Source organism: Podarcis muralis, chromosome 1 (genome assembly GCF_964188315.1).
Source record: "Podarcis muralis chromosome 1, rPodMur119.hap1.1, whole genome shotgun sequence".
Taxonomy (NCBI): domain Eukaryota; kingdom Metazoa; phylum Chordata; class Lepidosauria; order Squamata; family Lacertidae; genus Podarcis; species Podarcis muralis.
Genome location: NC_135655.1, coordinates 15,638,913 through 15,661,585, shown reverse-complemented (window position 1 = coordinate 15,661,585; position 22,673 = coordinate 15,638,913).

The window sequence follows — 22,673 nt, the reverse complement described above, 5'->3', positions numbered from 1 at the left end:
AAAAGAAAAGTTTTTTCCTCCCCCCCCTTTCCGTTTAACTTCGACATACCAGTATTTAATGATGATTCTTCACTTTATTTATTTATCCAGCCCATTGCTCCGCTCCCAGAGATCCCATTAATCAGCAGTCTTTACTCCCGATCTTCACTTGATGTATGTGCATTAGCTTCTTTCCAATTATATATTTCCAATTATATATTTCAAGCTAATGCAAACCAGTGCGCTGATTGGAGACAGCGTCAGGGAGAGCCGATCTCACTCGAGGGCTTCGTGCCAAGTGTCTGCACCCCCTTCTTTCGAATCTGGGGTGAATTATGGACACAACTGGCAAGGCAGTCCCCCCCATCCCCTTGGGGGGGCAAGGGAGGCTACATACTCCCATAGCAGCCTCTTAATTACCTTGTGTGGGTCGGAGAGATGTTATTGTCGGCCATCTTCCAATGCACCCCTTGGTGCCCCCCCCGGAGTCACATAACTCCATACCCTCCAACATTTCTCTTATGGAAATAGGGACATCCTAAGGAAAAACAGGACATTCTGGGATTAAATCAGAAACCAGCACAACTTCTATAAATCCAGGACTGTCTCTGGAAAATAGGGACACTTGGAGGGTTTGGGAGTCCTCTGAAACAGATTTGGAGTGGCGGCTGCAGAAGAAGAAGGGAGAGGAAAGGATGTCCCATTGTAGGAGTGGAAGTCCACTCTTAATATATTGGATGTCACCTCTCTGGTTGGATCTAGACACATGTTCCATTCAGTGGGTGTACCATCCATATCCATGTGTACACAAATAGCTGAGCTGTGCACTTGTACAGTCATTCCCATGTCACGTTCAGCGAGTGTAACATCTGTACCCCTGTGCACAACCGTTAAGCTCTGTATATGAACACGGGTGGACTCTTTCACACAACCCCTTTTACACAGGTTGGGATACTTTGCATCTGTGCTCAGTGCAGCATGTGAACAAGCCTTTGGTCCATATTTAGCGTAAGCCCATTGAAACTATGTAGAAGGGACTGTGCCACTTCAGTCTATAAGGGGGGGGGGGTTATTGTGATTTTAAGAAAAAACAAAAACCTAGCATTTCAGGGGGAGAATTTCTAGTTGAGCCGGCTTCCTATATACAAGGAAACAAACAAAAACAAGCAAACCACGGGGGAGCATTCAACACCTCACCACACACCTGAAGTGGTACAGTCACCTCTTATCATCAGAACATCCTCACATCCACCAACATGTCACAGGGTAAAACAGGGTCACATTTTGTGCCTAAGTGCCATTATTCTTACACCGAGGGTCGCTGCTCGAGCTCCTCCCACCCCAGTTGCAAATCTTCTCTGCCTGTTGTAGGGTGCGTTCTTAGGTGCCAACTCCCTGAGGCCCTGGGTGCCCGAGCACCCACAACATTCCCCATGAATTAGCACCCACAAATTTCAGTACCACCCATGGCCCCGGGAAACCACAGTTGCTGGGCCAAGTTGGAACTCCTGGATGCATTCATTTAATCTGCAATAGTCTGTACTGACGCAGCTTCTGAAAAGAGAGTGTTAGTTAGCATGTTGCAAGCGTGTGAGCAACTCTCTCTCTGTGTCTGTCTGTCTCTGTAGGGCCAGCCCACACATGAGACCAAGTGAGGCAATGGCCTCAGGCGGCAGGATCCCCAGAGGCAGCACATCCTGATGTTGTTTTTCCTCCCCCTTCCTTGTTCCTTCACTCATCCCTTCTTCCCTTGCGGGGAGGGATAAGCCATTTGGGAGGGGGGTTTGCCTCAGGTGCCAAAATGTACTGGTGTGTGTGGGAATGCACTCATGACTGCATGTAGGTGAGCCACATTGGCGTAAAAGTGAGAAGGGGAACCGTCTGGGCCTGGGGGGGCCCTGCAATATTTCCTCGGGCTCCAGCACATCCTTGCGGGCCTGACAGGCAGGGACTGCGTCTTCATAAAAGCAGCAAGCAGAGATTTCCTTAAATGACTTCCTTGGCGCACGTACGCCTACCTGTGCTTGAGAACCCATCTGTATCTGGTAAGTTATGCAGCCGCAGAGCCATATAACGCTCAGGATATAATAAGAGAAGTCGCGAGGAAGTGGCAGAAGACGTCCCCAGATCCTCCCGAGATGGAGCAGCTCTGCTAGTAAATTGGTTTAGTTTTCCTAGGGCATCCTGCGAGCTCCACAGCCTGCCTGTCACCATCCAGGGTCATTACTGTGGCAGCAGAAAGCGGTACATTACAGCCTGCACCAGAAATAAAGCCAAGGTTAACTTGCCTGTGATCTGAATGCAAAAGATGCCGGGGCTGAGAGGAAGCTGCGCCAGGCATTCGCTTGCAGGAACAAAGCCCCCTCCTTTTGTCCAAATAGAACACGCCGTGTCCATAGCACAAGAGGCGATGCAAAGTTAGGGGTCCGTTAATAACTTATTCATTTATTAGACAACATATTCTTCGCCCTTCGCTCAATGCAGCAACCGATGGATAGAACACCCACAGACACAATTGAACAGCAATCCCTCAACCTAACTTACACGGTCGGGTTGTTGTGGGGATAAACCAGCGAGAGGGAGAACCATATCCAAAAAGCACCTTGGGCTTTTTGGAGGAAAAGTAGAATACCAAGCCTTAGGAGGAACAGTTGAGGGAGTTGGGCATGTGATGGACTGAGAGGAGATATAGATTCAGGTAGGTAGCCATGTTGCTCTGACGCAGTCGAAATAAAAATAAAAATAAATTGTCCAGTAGCACCTTATAGACCAACTAAGTTTGTTCTGGTATAAGCTTTCATGTGCATGCATACCTGAAGAATTCAGAAGGTATACCAGAATAAACTTAGCTGGTCTATAAGGTGCTACTGGACAATTTTTTTATTTTTTATATTTTTATTTTGAGAGGAGATGTGATAAGCATCTTCAGATATCTCGATGGCTGTCATATGCAAGATGGAGGAAGAAGGTGTCTCCTTCTCCAGAGGCTAAGACCCTATCCAAGGGATTCAAGTTGCAAGAAATGAGATTCCGACTCAATATAAGGAAGAACTTAATAGCTGACAGTAGAATGGTCTCCCTCAGGAGGTGGTGGGTTCTCCTTCCTTGGAGGTTCTTAAGCAGAGGTTGGATGGCCGTCTGTCATGGGTGCCTTAGCCGAGATTCCTGCATTGCAGGAATGGTTGGAGTTGGATGATTCCAACTCTAAGATTCTATGATTCCATAAGTATCATAATAAATAAAAAGGATGCACCAACAGCAGAATACATATAAATGCAAAGATGCATATCAACAAGCAAGCATGGCAAGTAAATCAAAGGTTTGTTAGAAAAGAACAGTCTTCCGTAGGTGATGCTGGAACAGGGGCTGCAGGGGTGACAAGAAAATGTCCTGGTATGGAAAGCTGGAGAAAATGTTCTCTGCATGAGGGCAGGCTTCTGGGGACCTCATGCCAGTGGTGGTTGGAGGTGTGTGTGTGTGTGGGATGGAGTCGGCAGATCAAGAAATATAAATTTTACCTTTGTGCCATAGGCTAGTTTCTACACACAGCCGCATGTCGTTCTCAGTCCTCCATCCAGTCAAACAGCAGACATGATGGGAGTGCAAGGATGCATTCCAGCCAGGCCAAAATGCTCAGGTCTCTGTGTGTATTTGTGTGGGTTCTTAGTGCTTCCTTGAACACAACATATTTATTCCTGTCAGGAGAGGACAATTGTAAGTGGTGGCGGCGGCAGCTGGTACTGTGTAATGAAGACACAAACGGCCTGCTCTGCAAGGCAGTTGTGCAAGGAATGGCACGGGAGGCTCTCCAGGGCTTCCCCCTTTTGTCACAGGCATCTCTGCTGCAACCTCTCTTGCTGGGGCGAAAGAGCCCTTGGTCTTATTGGAGGGAGGGTTTGCATAGAATTGATGCTACCTATTAAAAAAACGAAGGACTCACCAGTGTCTTAAGTCAAGTCAAGTCAAGTAACCTTTATTGGCATCACATAAGAACATTCAGAATACATTCAGAATAGATAGGCCAGTGCGATCTTGTTGCCACCCCAATGACACAGTCACCCGCCAAAGGGCAGAAGAGGCGAACAATCCACCTCATCTCTGTGGGTTTCCAGCAAGGGCAGGATCCTGTAGCGTACTTTGGTGACAAAAAAATCAAATAGAGGAACTTAGTTACTGTTAAGTTGTGGGCGAACATATCAGACGACACAGCTATTCTTCCAAAGCAGCTCTTTATTTGTAAGCTGGAACAGAACTGAACTGAGGAGCTCAGCCAGCCTGCTTATTATAGAGCTCCACTAGAATGCAACAGTAACCATATTCTGTAACTAGCCAATCACTGAACGTCACTTTCGATCCTTCATTTGCATAACTATCTACAGTATCCCCCTGCTGGCCCAGGGTGAGAACTTCAGTACATACAGTTACTGTCTTGGTGAGCTCCTGGTCTCTCCCTGTAATAAGAAGCGCATAACCTCCATCTCTGGTTTTCATATTGGAATACATAGATGGCCTAGAAATTGTTGGCGGAGATCATCATACATTTTCCAGTGACTTAATGTTGGGGGAGATTTGACTGTGACCACACAAGGATTTACCTGCCATTCCTGCCCCCCAGCTGTCTTGGCTCCATGCTGTGTCTGTATTATTTATTAATCCTAACTAAACCATCTTCTTAGCTCAGTTGGTTAGAGTGTGGTGGTGCTCAGAACACCAAGGTTGCAGGTTCGATCCCCGCATGGGATATTTCTGCATTACAGGGCGGTGACTTGATGATCCTCAGGGACTCTTCTGACTCTACAGTTCTGTGATTCTCTATCTGGAGCCCAAGGTCAGCTGAGGCCCCTGCTCTACAGAACACAGAGGTATGTGATTCATCCAGAACCTATTAACATAACATCTATACTGTTCATATTTGTTTCTGGGCTGCTTGTCAGCCCAAATCCCTCAAAGCAGCTCCCGCTAATTGAAAAGAAAAGCAACCATAAAAAGATAATGAGAACCAAACTCAGTCAAAGCACAATAAACAAGCACAACGACAGGGCTGGCCAAAGACGTTTTGCCACCTAGAGCCATCCTCTCCGACCACTGGGCATGCTGGCCGGGGCTGATACAAGTTGGCCCCCAGCAATGTCTGGAGGGTCATAGCTGTCCCGCCCCCACACTGAGCCTGACACTCTCCTGCCTTTACTCGCAGTGTTGCCTCAATGAGACAATATGGCCACATTCACCCCATACATTCAAGGCAATATGATACCACTTTCAACAGCCATGATGGCTTCCCCCAAAACTGCATATTTCTTTGTATGCCGACTTGGTGAAGAGCAGTTAAGAATACTTATAAATTAAATATATATATATAAGGTTTCACCACCTCTGGAACTGAGCTCTACTCTCCCAGAAATATGTGTCTTCTGATGCAAACTTGCCCACCCCCCCATGCATGCATTTTTGTATACATTGGAGAGCTGCATCGCAAAATTCGGAGAAGTGTGGACTTGGAAAAGATCGCTGCATTTCATTCCACATGTTGTTGTTGTTTAGTCGTTTAGTCGTTTAGTCGTGTCTGACTCTTCGTGACCCCATGGACCAGAGCACGCCAGGCACTCCTGTCTTCCACTGCCTCCCGCAGTTTGGTCAAACTCATGCTGGTAGCTTCGAGAACACCGTCCAACCATCTCGTCCTCTGTCATCCCCTTCTCCTTGTGCCCTCCATCTTTCCCAACATCAGGTTCCTTTCCAGGGAGTCTTCTCTTCTCATGAGGTGGCCAAAGTATTGGAGCCTCAGCTTCAGGATCTGTCCTTCCAGTGAGCACTCAGGGCTGATCTCCTTAAGAATGGATTCGTTCCACATATTGGTTCCAAATGTTTGAACTAGGAAGTTTCTCATAGGTGATGTGAACAAAATCAATTTCATGCCCCGTCCCTCCTCACAGGCCACTCTGCAGCATCTTTTCCAACCCGTGCCATTGACAGCTGGTGCTGCTGATTGACAGGAGGAAGAAGAGGAGCAGCCCACGAGTGACGGCCCACCTACTTCCTCAGCAGAGCTCCAGAAACCACCATCACCATCACCAACAGATGCGGGACAGAGCTTTGAGCTTTGCAGCACCTCTTTCCCAAACAGATGCATCACAACGAATGCTCTCGAAAAGAAAAAAGGAGGTGGGAAAATCCTCATCCATTTGGGTCATTTTCTTTTGGAACTGTTTATGGCTTATTCTAATGTCATTTATTTTTTGGGCTCTCTAATATCCCTCGATATACTGAGAGATGCGGGTGGCGCTGTGGGTTAAACCACAGAGCCTAGGACTTGCCGATCAGAAGGTCGGTGGTTCGAATCCCCGTGACGGGGTGAGCTCCCGTTGCTCAGTCCCTGCTCCTGCCAACCTAGCAGTTCAAAAGCACATCAAAGTGCAAGTAGATAAATAGGTACCACTCCGGCGGGAAGGTAAACGGTGTTTCCGTGCGCTGCTCTGGTTTGCCAGATGTGGCTTAGTCATGCTGGCCACATGACTCGGAAGCTGTACGCCGGTTCCCTCGGCCAATAAAGCGAGATGAGCGCCGCAACCCCAGAGTCGGCCACGACTGGACCTAATGGTCAGGGATCCCTTTACCTTTACCTTTTATATCCCTCGAACCGCTTGATTTCCTGAGATAGTGAAGCTCTTGGAGGCAGAACTCTCAATGTTTAGAAAAACTGCAGTAAGCCTGTCCGACTCCATGGAATAGGGGAAAGGAAGCACTCATCTGAATGAGAGAAAATAAAGAGCTATACTCAGGAATGCACCCCAGGGTGTGTCTAAAAACCTGCCCTGGTCACCCCAGGGCCAAATTAAACATTAGGTCAAATGCATTGTTACGTTTTTTGAAAATGCAACCAGCAGCTTCTGGGGAGGAGGGCAGATATTTATTGGGATCACAGCAGGCCGAAAAGGGGGAGCCAAACCCTCTCCCTGTCCTGCTATGCTCTTGGTGAAGATTGCTCCTCTGAAGCTGCTATTTACAATGGGAGGAAATCCACACACACCCTTTTGGCGCCAGCGATCTGGGATGAGAGGCAGACTTTGCTCCCTCCTGAATGTCTCTCAGATTGCAGGCTGCCTCCTTTGCCCCACAGAAAGCAAAGGAAGCTGCCTTATACCCGGATCGATATTGTTGACATTCCATTCAGGCAAGAGTCTTTCCAAGTCTTCCCTGGAGATGCCAGGGACTGGACCTGGGGCCTCAAGCGGATTGCTCAGTCACTGAGCTGCAGTCCTTCTGAGATATCCTTGCCCTGAATTCTGGCATGATAGCAGAGTGTGGCAGACCCTGGAATCTGGGGCTTTTAAGACTGCAGCCAGCAGAGAGCAGCGTGGGAGCTGGCTGTTTCCATACAGAAGATAATGGCGCTATTAATTTGCAAAACGCTTTGAGATCTTTATTGACTCTGTGCTTGCGAGGAGAGACTTTCTTCAGAAGGGGTAGAACTAACAGAAATTATATTTTATCGCACCCTAGCAACAGGAGACTGCGAGCGGGGAGTAAACCTGAGCAAAATTAACCCAACACACACACACACAGAGAGAGAATTGCTGCTTTCACCAGAAGTGCCATTCTGAAGCCTGTTTTGAAGCGAATTCTCTGGTGGATTCTCAGGTGAAACATCTGAGATATTCTTAAGGCAGCACAATGTGTTTTGGCAGTGTAACCCTGCAAATAAGGCAGGACTCAGACATAATATGCCGAAGAGCACTCACTGCACCACAAACATGCAGCAAATGCCGTTCTTGCTGCTGCCTCGAGCAGACTGGGAAATCAAATGTGGATATGGCCCCACTCATTCGTCTGCTGCTTTCAGTGATCTCCCTTTTATTTTATGTGTTGGGATGTGAATAGATGCTAGGAGAGGATATATTTATAAAATATTATCTTTCCTTCCTCCTGTTTGCGAGTTCAGCAGAGTGCCATCCCTTTGCATCTTAAAGGGAAGCTTGGATAGGCTAGTTTTAGCCTTTTTGTTTAAGTAATCTGGGATATTTTAAGGCAGACTGGATTTTCCCGGTATTTCCCTCTTTCTCCCCCCTTAAAACAATAACCACACAAACAGTCTTGTAAAAGGTAAGAATAACATTTCCTCATTCAGAATACTTGCCGAAGAGTAACAGGTACAGCAGCTTTGTCCAGGTAGGCTTAAAATGGTAATTCAGTTACAAAGACATACGTAGGTCTAAGCTTGGAGCTCAGGTTAGGCAGATGTTGGTACATTGCTGGCAGAGTGGAAAAAGATGGGAAAAGGTTGTGCCCTGGCAGGTAGGAGAAAATATGGCTATGCCCTCCCGCTGTCAGGGCACAGTGGAAGACACTCTCTAGCAAGTTTACAGGGAAACTCTGTGAGCTTCAGTTCTTACCATGTGCCTGTCTAGTAAAATGTGAATTGTTGGTTTGACTGTGTTTTAAATATCCCACATTATGTGCAACTTCAGCTGAAAGCCCACATAGGTTTAAAGTGAAATAAAAAATTTAAGGTCATATATACCGGTATATAATGTTCATAAATACACCAACCAATCGCATACATAGATGTGTCGACCACAGGTCTGGAGCAGCACAGGAAGACCACCCTGAAACCATTTTGACTCCCAAACTGACCAAATGTTTTTCTCTGCAAGGAAGGAGGGGGTGGGGGAGCCTTCCCATTGTGTCAGGAATTAAGTGATTACCATCTCAAAGGAATGGGCAGACTACCAGGAAAGGCAATCAGATAAGGCAGTATCGATAACCTGGCAGACAGGAACAACAACATTCAAATTTCTGTTGTAGACCACCTTTTCTGTGGTGTAGGTATGATGTTTGTGGGGGGTGGTCTTGGGTTACACCCCTTCTGTGATGTATTTATGATGTATGGCGGGGTGGTCTTGAGCTCCAGGGCAGGGAATTTAAAATGTCTATATAAGGGCGGGCACACCTTTGTTCTGGGTCCTCCTCCTTTCCTGCGTGTGAGGGGAGCACCCTGTTGCAACAGCTTCAATAAAGATCAGGCTTACTAGCTGCTTTGCTTCTCAATATTCTCTGGTTGGCCTCTGTTATTTTCTTCGACCAATGGAGAACCTACAGAAGACTCTGTAAGTGCTCCTGTGTCCTCCATAAAGGAACAAGGGCAGATTTTTGTTTATTACACTAGTCCATAACAAAAGGCCTAGGTCATTGCCCACATACACCTATGATAGTATGTCATGTCACATCAATGGCCTAATGGAAACTAGTTCCTCTCTCTCTGTCACATAGTGGGGGCGTTTCTAAGTTGTCACCAGCAGGACTGGGCAGTGGTGATTTATTTCTCCAGGTGATTTTGTGCCCCTTTAAATACGCTTAAATTCTTTATAGGGGATAGAGCACAACAAGGAATCTGGCTGGCTGCCTTGCAAAGCCAGCTCAAGCACCCAGCACAAATGCAGTTCCCAGATAAATTGGTCACCAGTCAAGCAAACAAATGTCGTGACCCATAGACTGCATCTTCATTCTGTTGGAGAAGGTATCATGGGGTCAGTAAGTAATTAAAACTTGCACCTTAAAAGATGCATTTTAAAATGTACTGCTGCAGGCTTCAATCAGTAGGTTAATAATCCAAAGATAGCAATCTTATCTAAAGCTGGATTCATTAGTGGGGGCAAACATTAATTGCAGGAGATTAAAGGGCAACGCTCTTCCTTTCTTTGAGGATTTATTTCTCTGTCTCGGGATGGTAACTGTAACAAGAGAATGGAAAATAAAATATTAACAATGCCCTTCTGTCTAACAGTGAGTAGTAGCTTTCATTTATTACATTGAGATTTTAAGGAAGCACCTTGCTAGACCAGATTTAAAGGTAAAGGGATCCCTGACCATTAGATCCAGTCGTGACCGACTCTGGGGTTGCAGCGCTCATCTCGCTTTATTGGCCGAGGGAGCCGGCGTACAGCTTCCAGGTCATGTGGCCAGCATGACTAAGCTGCTTCTGGTGAACCAGAGCAGCACACGGAAACACCGTTTACCTTCCCACCGGAGTGGTACCCATTTATCTACTTGCACTTTGACATGCTTTCGAACTGCTAGGTTGGCAGGAGCTGGGACCGAGCAACGGGAGCTCACCCCGTCACGGGGATTCGAACTGCCGACCTTCTGATCAGCAAGTCCTAGGCTCTGTGATTCAGGCAGCTGCCTTCAGGCACCAGGCCCATTGGCAAACCAACTCTGCGTCACAACGATGTCTGTAAACATGACATGAAGGCTGGCAACATCAATCCTGCGGTGTGGGAATCCCTTGCAGGTGACTGTCATGCCTAGAGACAGGCAGTCAAGTTGTGCGTCCACAGCAGTGACCAGAGCAGGAATGACCACTGGGAGGAGCGCAGAGAGAAGAAACGCCATGGTGCATCTGCAGCAGCACAACCGGATGCCTTCATCTGCCCCAGCTGCAATAAAACATGTCTCTCTTGCACTGCTCTCTACAGCCACAGCAGGCGCTGCAACCTCCTAATCGTTTGGCCTCACCCCTAAAGGCTCACTTCTCCATTGTCACGCAAGACAGATGGATACCAACAACCTTAGCTTACTATTTCAAACAGAAGCCACTGAGATGCATTCAGAAAACTGGCACGTCTGTCAATAGTCTTTCCCTCTTGCATGCATGTGCTTCCTGACGGGTCTTTGTTGTGGAGTTGGTGCTTCTCGTGTGTGCAGCCTTTTTGCAATTTGCCTTAATACAGAGCATTTTTGCACGTTATTTTCTTGAATATTTATGTTGTTGTTGTTGTTTAGTCGTTTAGTCGTGTCCGACTCTTCGTGACCCCATGGACCAGAGCACGCCAGGCACCTCTGTCCTCCACTACCTCCCGCAGTTTGGTCAAACTCATGCTGGTAACCTCGAAAACACTATCCAACCATCTCGTCCTCTGTCGCCCCCTTCTCCTTGTGCCCTCCATCTTTCCCAGCATCAGTGTCTTCTCCAGGGAGTCTTCTCTTCTCATGAGGTGGCCAAAGTACTGGAGCCTCAGCTTCACGATCTGTCCTTCCAGTGAGCACTCAGGTCTGATTTCCTTAAGAATGGATGCATTTGATCTTCTTGCCGTCCATGGGACTCTCAAGAGTCTTCTCCAGCACCATAATTCAAAAGCATCAATTCTTCGGCGATCAGCCTTCTTTATGGTCCAGCTCTCACTTCCATACATCACTATGAATATTTATATGCACGGTTTATTAAATGCATTTTTTGGGGGGTACACATTAATTGGCTAGAGAATTGCATTGAAAAATTCAGAGAAGGGCAACCTTTGAAGGACAGCTGTGTTTCAGTTCACATAGCGATTGGGCAGAATGTGAATTGGGTAGGTATGCCTTTAAATGCAAGCTGAATCAAATTTCTGACCCCAACCCTATGGGTGGATCACCCCCAGGGAGGTGCTCTCTGCAGTTTACTGCTGTCGTTTGTTAAAGCTGCTGAGAACAGTAGCAACTATGTAAAGGATAAACTACAGCTCCCAGGATTCTTCGGGGGAAATCATGTGCCTTCAGGAGCCACCCTGGGCAGGATATAAATTTAGTGAACTATATTAAAATATGTAGCTTTGTCTGTTTTAAGAATGGAGCGTCTCCAACAACCCCCATTGTTCTGAGATCCAGCTCCGAGGGCCTTCTGGCGATTCCCTCCCTGCAAGAAGTGAGGTTACAGGGAACCAGGCAGAGGGCCTTCTTGGTAGTGGCGCCTGCCCTGTGGAACGCCCTCCCAGCAGATGTCAAGGAAATAAACAACTATCTGACATTTAGAAGACATCTGAAGGCAGCCCTGTTTGGGGAAGTTTTTAATGTTTGGTGTTTTATTCTGTTTTTATGTGTGTTGGAAGATGCCCAGAGTGGCTGTGGAAACCAAGCTGGATGGGCGGCGTATAAGTAATAAATATTGTTATTATTATTGTTATGTACTGAAGTTCTCACCCTGAGCCAACAGGGGGATACTGTAGATAGTTTTCACTCAGGTCCACATATGCAAATAAGGAATTGAAAGTGACGTTCAGTGATTGGATAGTTACAGAAAGTTGTTACTGTTGCTTTATAGCTGAGCTCTATATAAGCTGGTTGGCTGAACCCTTCAGCCCAGTTCTGTTCTGGCCTGTGAATTAACAAGAGCTGTTTGAAGAATCACTGTGTCGTCTGATATGTTCACCCACAACTTAACAATTATTATTATTATTATTATTATTATTATTATTATTATTATTATTATCTTAAGAATGTCAAATCTGTCATCTTGAATAAAGTATTGAAACTGAATCAAAATCATCATGAAGAGAGAGGAGAATATGTTTTTCCTACTGAAAAAGATAGAGGTTTTGATGTTATATTATCAGCTAGGCCTATGTGGAAGAGACAGTTCTAGTTGTTTGTGTGCTTGCTTCTTGCATTCCACTTTTCTTACCTTCCGAGGTTGAAAAACTGACAATTTTCAGATGCCTAAGAAGACTCATCTTCTTGCTATGCAGTGCATATAACTCAAGATTTACCTTGATCCCCCTTTGCTGTCACTTGTTTTCTCTTCTGCAATCCCCGCTATGTAGGTTGCTGTGGCTTCCTAGGACTGGAGCTCTGGGGATATTTAATTTTTTCTTTTACAAAGTGATCACTTCATGACACTTAATTGCTAAAAAGAGGGGTAAAGGTAAAGATAAAGGGACCCCTGACCATTAGGTCCAGTCGTGACTGACTCTGGGGTTGCGGCACTCATCTCGCTTTACTGGCCGAGGGAGCCGGCGTACAGCTTCCGGGTCATGTGGCCAGCATGACTAAGCTGCTTCTGGCAAACCAGAGCAGCGCACGGAAACGCTGTTTACCTTCCCGCAGGAGCGGTACCTATTTATCTACTTGCACTTTGACGTGCTTTCAAACTGCTAGGTTGGCAGGAGCAGGGACCGAGCAATGGGAGCTCACCCCGTCGCGGGGATTCAAACTGCCAACCTTCTGATCAGCAAGTCCTAGGCTCTGTGGTTTAACCCACAGTGCCACCCGCGTCCCAAAAAGAGGGGTAAGCTGGGCCTTTTGAGTCTGTTTGGAAGTCATGGACTCAAGCTTCAGATTTTGTGTGAGCTAGGTTTTTGTTTTTGTTTTTTATAAAAGTTTTTATTAAAATTTGTGAATTATAAAAAGAAAGAGAAAATTTTACATACAAACGGGAATGATTGAGGGGGAGGCACTCAAGTCAAATGTAGCGTAAGATGCAGCAACAGAAAACAAAACAATTGCAACATTTTTCACGCAAGAAGGCGTTTTCTCAAACAAAGCAATTCACATGCAGACTTGTCAGGTGAAAAAGAACGAAGGAATGAAGAGTTAACAGCATTGTTTTCCATTGCTTCCCAGTTACTAGTTGTCCAACAGACATATAAAGTGCATATGTCTGCCTAAACTCCACAGTTTTGTGGGAATGTAGAAAACCCACAAACAAAGGTTCGTATAGCTAAAGCCATGATTTTCCCAGTAGTGATGTATGGAAGTGAGAGCTGGACCATAAAGAAGGCTGATTGCCGAAGAATTGATGCTTTTGAATTATGGTGCTGGAGGAGACTCTTGAGAGTCCCATGGACTGCAAGAAGATCAAACACATTCATTCTTAAGGAAATCAGCCCGGAGTGCTCACTGGAAGGACAGATCGTGAAGCTGAGGCTCCAATACTTTGGGCACCTCATGAGAAGAGAAGACTCCCTGGAAAAGACCCTGATGTTGGGAAAGATGGAGGGCACAAGGAGAAGGGGACGACAGAGGACGAGATGGTTGGACAGTGTTCTCGAAGCTACAAACATGAGTTTGACCAAACTGTGGGAGGCAGTGGAAGACAGGAGTCCCTGGCGTGCTCTGGTCCAGGGGGTCACGAAGAGTCGGACACGACTAAACGACTAAACAACAACAACAACAACAACAGAAAACCCACATAAAAACAACGGTTCCTGGAAAATCCCCGCTTTCGATTTGAAAAGAGTAAGTTGCTAGGTCGTATGATGGCGATGATTTTGTTTGTTTGGATGCCATGCCCCACCACTGTCCACTGGAAAAACCCACTCTTTAGTGCTAAATCAGAACAAACAGCAAACCCAATTGCCATTTGTCCTGTTAAAGGTCAGATTTCCGGGGGTGGTGGTGACAGGGCAAACAGGGGTGTGCATAAGCCCTGAGCCACAGATGGGGAACCCAGGGGCCTTCAGAAGTTGTTGAACTTCAACTGCTATCGACCCCAGTGTCAGGGACTGGGCAGAGGAGGAACAGTGGAGACCGCCTTCCTATCCTGACCCTTCCAGGGAGGAGGAAGACAGTATAGATTTACAGCAGGGGTTTGAGGGAGGTCACAGCTCAGAGGCAGATGAGGGGGAAAGTTGGGGAATAATGGGAGAGCCAAGAGCAACACCTGCTGCCATGTCATTGTGACGTTAACATATGAGAGTGCTGGAAGTGACCATCAAAAGTGTGAAAGGATCCTTGAACATTGTGGCAGATGCCTTATCACAAAAACCAGAGAGTGAAGGATGAACAGAGACAATCAACAATTTACGTGTGTGTGTGTGTGTGTGTGTGTGTGTGTGTGTGTGTATAAGAAAAAACAAAACAAAACACAAAACTGTTTGATCAGGAGTGTAACTTTAAGAAGTTAACTCTCCTGAATCGAAACTTCTTAAGGGGGGAGGTATGTGACGTTAACATATGAGAGTGCTTTATGTTCCAATTTAACCCTGACTGGACTCAGTGTTGTACCAGGTAGGGCCTGGGTGGTGACAGCGAAAAATAAAGTGGTGGCACAGGAATCAATAGACGGTGAAACGTCCGGGGACCCTGTGTGATCGCCACAGTCATTAGAAAGCATTCCAGACCCTCCATCTCCCAGAACCCAGTGAGCCTTAAAAGTAGGAGAGCAAAGAGCTCAGAGACAGAGGGCACGTAGCAGCACCCGTAGAAGAGACGAATGAGGAATTGGGAGAGACGGGGGAGTGGGGGTGGAGATTCACACGGGACAATGCCATTATCCAAGAGGCTGGGTTCTATAGCCTCTCTCTGTAAGGATTGGAATAAAAAAGGACTGTAAGAAACTTTCCCTTGTCTTTATACTTTCCTGGGCGTCCAGCCAGGATCCTCTGACAGCATCCTGACACACAGCCAGCACCATCCCAAGAGTTACAGGTCCCTCATCCCCGCCGGAGCTGAAACCAGGTTTAAATTAAGTCCTGTTGAGAGGTGCCTGGCCTAAGAGCTCAGCAAGTACAGCAATGGACAGACAGAAGCACTCTAGCCTCTGCCAGGTGGCACATCTGAAACTCTAAGGAAGGGGCTTATGTATGCAGTGCAAGCATCCTACAGTGCCACAGAACCACCGGATGCCTAAAAATAGAACACAAACGTTGTAGGGGTTTGCACATAAATGGTCCATAAATCTGGGCCGGAACGATCGCTATAATTCTAGCGATGAGCCACTAGACAGGACCAAGAGAACAAGCAGATGCGGAGATGGTTGGAAGCAGCTGAAGATGCTGCACTGAATTTTCCCCAAGGTAAATTTTCATCTGGAGGTGACCCATCGCTCAGATCTTAAGGATTATTTAGTACCTTAGCTGACGGAAGGATCTTGTGAAATCATTTGTAAAGCTTTTGGATCTGTAGATAAATGACGGGTTGGGGGCTGGGGGCTGTTGTAATTATCCTCCTTAATGCCAGCGTGAAAAGCCCTGGCAAGTCAGTAGATTAGAAGCAATGATCATGTAGATTACAGATTCTGGCCGAGGAGGATTTATGCAAAGTGTCTTCGTGTTGCTGCTGCTACTGAAGGAGGAAAGAAAAATGTCCACACATTTGGAACGGAATTTGCAAACTCCAGTATGCACCGTTCTTCATTTTTATCTGTGATCTCTGCCACCGTTGCTTTCGAAATGCATTTTTAATGTTGTGCGTCCTTTATGTTTGGGGTTTTTTGTATTATATTTTTTAGAAAGCATTGTGCTTTTGTTGTGAGCTGCCCTGCGTGGTGTATGAGCATTAGAGAGGTAGGGGATACGATTTTGGGCAGAGGGTTACAAATTATAGTTTCTGGGAAACACTGGCCTGAGAGTGCTCCAAAGAACAGCCTTTACCAAAGGTGTGATGGGGATGTGGGTGGCGCTGTGGTCTAAACCACTGAGCCTCTTGGGCTTGCCAATCAGAAGGTCAGCGGTTCGAATCCCCATGATGGGGTGAGCTCCCGTTGCTCTGTCCCAGCTCCTGCCAACCAAGCAGTTCAAAAGCTCACCAGTGCAAGTAGATAAATAGGTACTGCTTCAGCGGGAAGGTAAATGGTGTTTCCGTGCACTCTGGTTTCTGTCACGGTGTTCCATTGCGCCAGAAGTGGTTTAGTCATGCTGGCCACATGACCTGGAAACCTGTCTGTGGACAAATTTCAGCTCCCTTGGCCTGAAAGCGAGATGAGCGTCACAACCCCATAGTCGCCTTTGACTGGACTTAACTGTCCAGGGGTCCTTTATCTTTACCTTTACCATGGGCTTTGAAGATGCTCAAACTCAGGGAGAAAAGGAGAAATGTGCTAAGAGGAAGGCACGCTTGGCACACTGTGTAATCAACTTGAAGGGTCTGCAAATATGTGCCACAAGTGGTCTATGGAGTGTCTTGGTTCCTGGACTTTAGGAAGATGAGGGTCTCACTTCTTATGCTTCGGAATTCCTCCACAAGACACACTTGCTTAGAAGAATGATTTGAAAGCCCCCCACAGATCATAATTTGCAGTGATCACCCAAATGCAAATTGGGTATACTTGGTTTTTCGTTCGCCCATGCAGGGAAAAATGTCTTGTGTGAAGGTGCTCTTACAGAGATGGGAATAGTTTTATTTCTGAAGCAATCTATGTTTTAATTTCAATGTAGGATGCCACTCTTGTGAAAGGAACCAAGTCTTCAAGCTTTGGAGCAACAATCAGCCCCACACCTGAAGTGTGCCAGGAGTGGAAGGATATGTAAATTTCACATTATCATTGGCTAGGAGCTTCATAGCTACTGCTTCAATAAATGTAATGCACTCTCCTGTGTGCAAATGTTTCCCTGTTTGCTTGTCTGTCTGGCTTCAAGCAACTTCACCTCTTCCTTCCCTTTCTCCTTTCCCCTCTTTTCTGCAGGAGCTCCAGGAATTCTGCCTCTCAATACTTATTTGGACCAAAGGAGGGGGATAAATTAGAAAATGGATTGCCAACAAGGTCCCACAGGTGGCAATAAGTCCACCTGTAGCCGATATGATGTCTAGGTAAATATCCCCTTTAAAGACCCCAGTGCAGGAGAGACTGGATGTGTGCAGACTCCTGTTTACTCTCTGTGTAGTGTGCTCCTGCTGCTGGTTTTGGAAGCAGTGTGCACATGGCTGTCAGGGACTGGGCAGAGGAGGAATGGTGGAGACCTTCTCCCCAGCCTGACCCTTCCAGAGAAGAAGAAGACAGTTCAGAATTAGAACAGGGGTTTGCTGGAGATCACAGCTCAGAGGCCGATGAGGGGGAAATCAGGGAAATAATGGGAGAGGAGGAAGAAGAAGCACTGGAGGGGGGTGACAGCTGACGGACACAGTGTCTTTAGAAAGCATTCCAGACCACCCCCCATCCCTTTTGCGATCAACTATGGACACGGGTGGCGCTGTGGGTTAAACCACAGAGCCTAGGATTTGCCAATCAGAAGGTCGGCGGTTCGGATCCCTGCGACGGGGTGAGCTCCCGTTGCTCGGTCCCTGCTCCTGCCAACCTAGCAGTTCAAAGCACATCAAGTGCAAGTAGATAAATAGGTACCGCTCCGGCAGGAAGGCAAACGGCATTTCCGTGAGCTGCTCTTGGTTGCCAGAAGCAGCTTAGTCATGCTGGCCACATGACCACATGTACACTCCCTCGGCCTATAGAGCGGGATGAGCGCTGCAACCCCAGAGTCGGCCACAACTGGACCTAATGGTCAGGGGTCCCTTTACCTTTATGGTCCCAAAATCCTTTCCTCGTGTGCTGCTTCCAAAATATATCCCATCATATACATATGTTGTTGCCCAAATGCAAGACTTTGTATTTGTCCTTGTTGAACTCCATTCTGTCCATTTCAGCTGAGTTTCCCTTTCTGTCCATGCTGTTTTGAATTTCATTCCTATCTTCTGCGGCATTCGCTATTCCTCCCTGTCTTTTGTGTGATATGCGGGTTTGATAAGGGTCCCTTCAACAACCCCTTTCATCGAAGAAGAAGAGAAGAAGAAGAGTTTGGATTTGATATCCCGCTTTATCACTACCCGAAGGAGTCTCAAAGCGGCTAACATTCTCCTTTCCCTTCCTCCCCCACAACAAACACTCTGTGAGGTGAGTGGAGCTGAGAGACTTCAGAGAAGTGTGACTGGCCCAAGGTCACCCAGCAGCCGCATGTGGAGGAGCGGGGAAGCGAACCCGGTTCACCAGATTACGAGTCTACCACTCTTAACCACTACACCACACTGGCTCTCAGTAATCTAAGTAATTAATGAAAATATTACTAGGCTCTGAGTAGCGGCACCCCACTCAATGCCTCTCTCCAGTTTGATGAGGAACCACTGATGCCCACTTTCTGAGTATGATTTTCTCTCCAGCTGCGAATCAACCGAACGGTATTATTGTCTGGCTCACATTTCACCAGCTTGCTAACCGAAATGCCATGGGACATTTAGCTGCCCAACACTGACTTATCATTTTTGTGGACATCTAAAGGTCAGACCTCCCCCACAAGGACTCCAGCCCCACTTCCTGCTAATTCTGGCACATTGTTGGAGCCGAACAGCTGCGATCCTAGGCACAAACCTAGGAATGGCGTTCCAATCTTTCCAGAGAAGAGCTGGACTATAGAACAAGTATTCTCTCAAGTGTCCTGGTTTTAGGACAGATGAAAGGATGTGCTGCTTCACACAGCATGCTGGTGGTGCGCGGGGCAAAAGGGGAAAGTGGGTGGGGCAATAAAATGTGCTTTACCTTTCTGTAGTAGCCTAGTGAAAGTGAGGAGGAATTAAAGAAGGAGAGCGCAAAATATGGTCTGAAGCTCAACATCAAAAGAACTATGTTAATGGCCACTGGGCCCATCACCTCCTGGCAAATAGAAGGGGAAGAAATGGAGGCAGTGAGAGATTTTACTTTCTTGGGCTCCATGATCACTGCAGATGGTGACAGCAGTCATGAAATTAAAAGACGCCTGCTCCTTGGGAGAAAGGCGATGGCAAACCTAGACAGCATCTTAAAAAGCAGAGACACCTTGCAGACAAAGGTCAGTATAGTTAAAGCCATGGTTTTCCCAGTAGTGATGTTATGGAAGCGAGAGCTGGACCACAAAAAAGGCTGATCACCGAATAATTGATGCTTTTGAATTATGGTGCTGGAGGAGACTCTTGAGAGTCCCATGGACTGCAAGAAGATCAAATGTATCCATTCTAAAGGAAATCAGCCCTGAGTGCTCACTGGAAGGACAGATCGTGAAGCTGAGGCTCCAATACTTTGGCCACCTCATGAGAAGAGAAGACTCCCTGGAAAAGACCCTGATGTTGGGAAAGATGGAGAGCACAAGGAGAAGGGGACGACAGAGGATGAGATGGTTGGACAGTGTTGTCGAAGCTACCAGCATGAGTTAGACCAAACTGCGGGAGGCAGTGGAAGACAGGAGTGCCTGGCGTGCTCTGGTCCATGGGGTCACGAAGAGTCGGACACGACTAAACGACTAAACGACAACAACAACAAGTAGCCTAGTTTCCACACATGCACTCCCACGCCCCTCTCTCCATCCTCCTCCATCCAGAGGCATGAACAGAATTCCAATGCACATGCCAGCCAAAGTCTGTGGAGAAGGGCCAGTGAGGAGGTGTGGCTTGGGGAAATGGTGCTCCCCTAGCCCACCACAGCTAAAGAAGGTATACGTCTGAGAATCAAGTCTTTATTGACAAAAGAAGCACTTAAAGTGACTTCCGTGGTGCTCTAGATGCGCGCGCAGGTGTACACACACACACACACACACACACACACACACACACACACGGCTCTAGTCGCTAGACAGCTGTCCTCCATAAATCTGCACCCTGCAGAGCAGTTGCACCAATAATGAGACCCCAACCCCTCTGCAGCTTGTATACCCTCCCCTGAGACTTCTTCAGCACAGAAAGTTGTTGGGAACTGGTTGGATGCAGAGGAATGGTGGGAGGAACCAGCTGGGGAGCTACAAAGGGAAGAAGGCTGAGAGCTCAGGAATTGTTGACGGGGCAAACTGAAGCAGTAGCTTAGTGAGCTGGCAGAGTCTGTGGCAGAGAGAAATCCAGAACCAGAGGCAGAAGCTGACGCAGGAGAGGAAGGAGGCCAAGAGGCAGAGGTGAATCCAGCTGGTGAAGACTCATGGGTGTCTCTCCTCCTGCTGTGACCAGCTTCCCTCTCCTCCTCATCTCTCAGAACCAGAAGAAGCATGAAAAGGGCAGAAGAGAGATTGGCTTCAAGTGGGCGCAGTCTCCGATTGCTTGAAAAAAGCCCTGGAGAGGAGGGGACTTAGATAGCTGTGGGGAGGAGGGGACTTTCAGTCGTGACAACTGATTTTCATGGAGGAAGAGCACAGGGAATGAGCTGTTCTGCTCACTAAGCCTGACCCTCAGTGAAGTCTGCGGAGATTGTGTTTTTACTAATAAAAAGTGAACTCCAACCTGCATGGTGTAATTTACGGCTGGCTTGCTGTTTCCACTTCAAGCCCTTCCTGGTTCTAGGAGACAGCAGGTCGAGGGAAGGCCTAGTGACCTGTCTGCTGCCTGAACGGCCTCTTCTTCTTCCACCACATCCTATGCTCCTTCCTCCATCTTGGACTGCCCTGATTCTCTTCCCTCCGCCTGCCCTGGCTCCTGCCTTGCAAATGGTGTCATACCCCATGAAGCGCTGGCTCCCTCTCCTGGGTCACTCCCTGAAATATATTCGTAGTCGAGAGTGGATTTCATGCTCTTTATTCAGCTCATAGTGGTGAGGAGGAATGGAAGTTCCCCCAGAATGTCTGCTTCATATACATTATTTACACAATGGGCCCCACGTGACTGGCTAATTCCGGGATTCTCCTATAGGCCAATCAGATTGCGGATTCATTTCCACCTGGAGCTGGACTGGGTGGCTCCTGTGGACCAATCAGACTGCTGCATTCTGAATCCTATTGTTCTAGGACCAATCAGACTGCTGCATTTTGGATCCTATTCAACTCAGTACATAATACTCCCCTTGGCCTCTGCCTCTGCCACACGCTCTTCAGAGACCTGACAACCCCTGACAGGGGCGTGGCTGGGGAGAGGTGGGGACCCCCAGGGCCACATTCGGCCCCTCGGCCTGAGCTTTGCCACCCCTGAGCTCCAGTTTCGCCATGATGCTGTGTTCATAAGACCGTCGTGGCTTCTGTAAGAGGCCTGCGATATCCACAGCTTTCCTAGTTTCTCAGGGCTGTGCAAAGAGACTCTCTGGCAATGTTGAATGTGGGAGCAACAGCAGCTTTGCATTTTTGTTTTTTGAGGAGTGGGGGTGGGGGAAAGATGCCTATCTGACCTCCCCGGAACTGGGCTTTGCATTGCAGCAGTAGAATTTACTTCCATCTTGTGGGTTTTAAATGCTGCCTTGGCAGGAGAGTCGTGATTCAACTCTGCAGCTGTGTCCTGTGGTATATACACAGCATCCAGAAATGACAAATTAAGCTTTCAAAAGGGGGCAAAATGCAATTCCAACCCAATTCCGCAGCTTCCAGTTGTCACCATGCATGTGTTTTATAGGCATCTTCTCCCCCATCTTGTATATATATATATATCCCTCCCCGCCCCCCGCATAAAGTAAAAGAAAAATGGCATTACGGTATTTATCTGTGGCTTTGAACAAATAGTTCTAATTTTCTCTTCCACGGGAGAAAATAATTACAAGGTCAGTCAGGCTGTCTGTTCTTCTATAACCAAACCTTTGGGTTGCATTTCCTTGGGGGTAATCTGTCAGGGGCCACATGCCACTGGCAGGCAGGGCCGGGTGCAAAGGGGGGGAGCACAATCTTCTCTCCCCCTTCCTTTCACCCTGTGTTTTTTTCCCGTTCCTTGCCACCAGCATGAAGCTGGGTCAAGAGCCAACACCAGAGATGGAGAACCATTCTCAGCATGGGAGGGTTCTGGGTGTAGATACTTCTGGTACCCACATGCCAGTGGTGGGCAAGGCCACAGGTAAATGTGGGCACAGCATCAAATCTGAATCCAATCCTTTATAGCAGGGATGGGGAACCAGATCTTGATATTGTGGGACACTATCGTAGTCATACCAACAAATCATGTTCTGCCAGATAGACACATGAAGGAGCTGAGGCTCACAGAGCTTTCCCGTAATATTTGCTAGAGAGAACTCTGTGAGGTCACTTCCTTTGTCTGCCCTGGCAGGAAGCTGTAACACTGCACACTTCCTTCTTGCCTGGGCACCTCTCTTTTTCTTCATCATGCTCCTAAGCTGATCACACATGCATGCTTGATCTCTGGAGCTCAGACATATTTTTTAAAAACTTCCATTTTGTACAGTGGTACCTCGGGTTAAGTACTTAATTCATTCTGGAGGTCTGTTCTTAACCTGAAACTGTTCTTAACCTGAAGCACCACTTTAGCTAATGGGTCCTGCTGCCACTGCCCTGCCGGAGAACGGTTTCTATTCT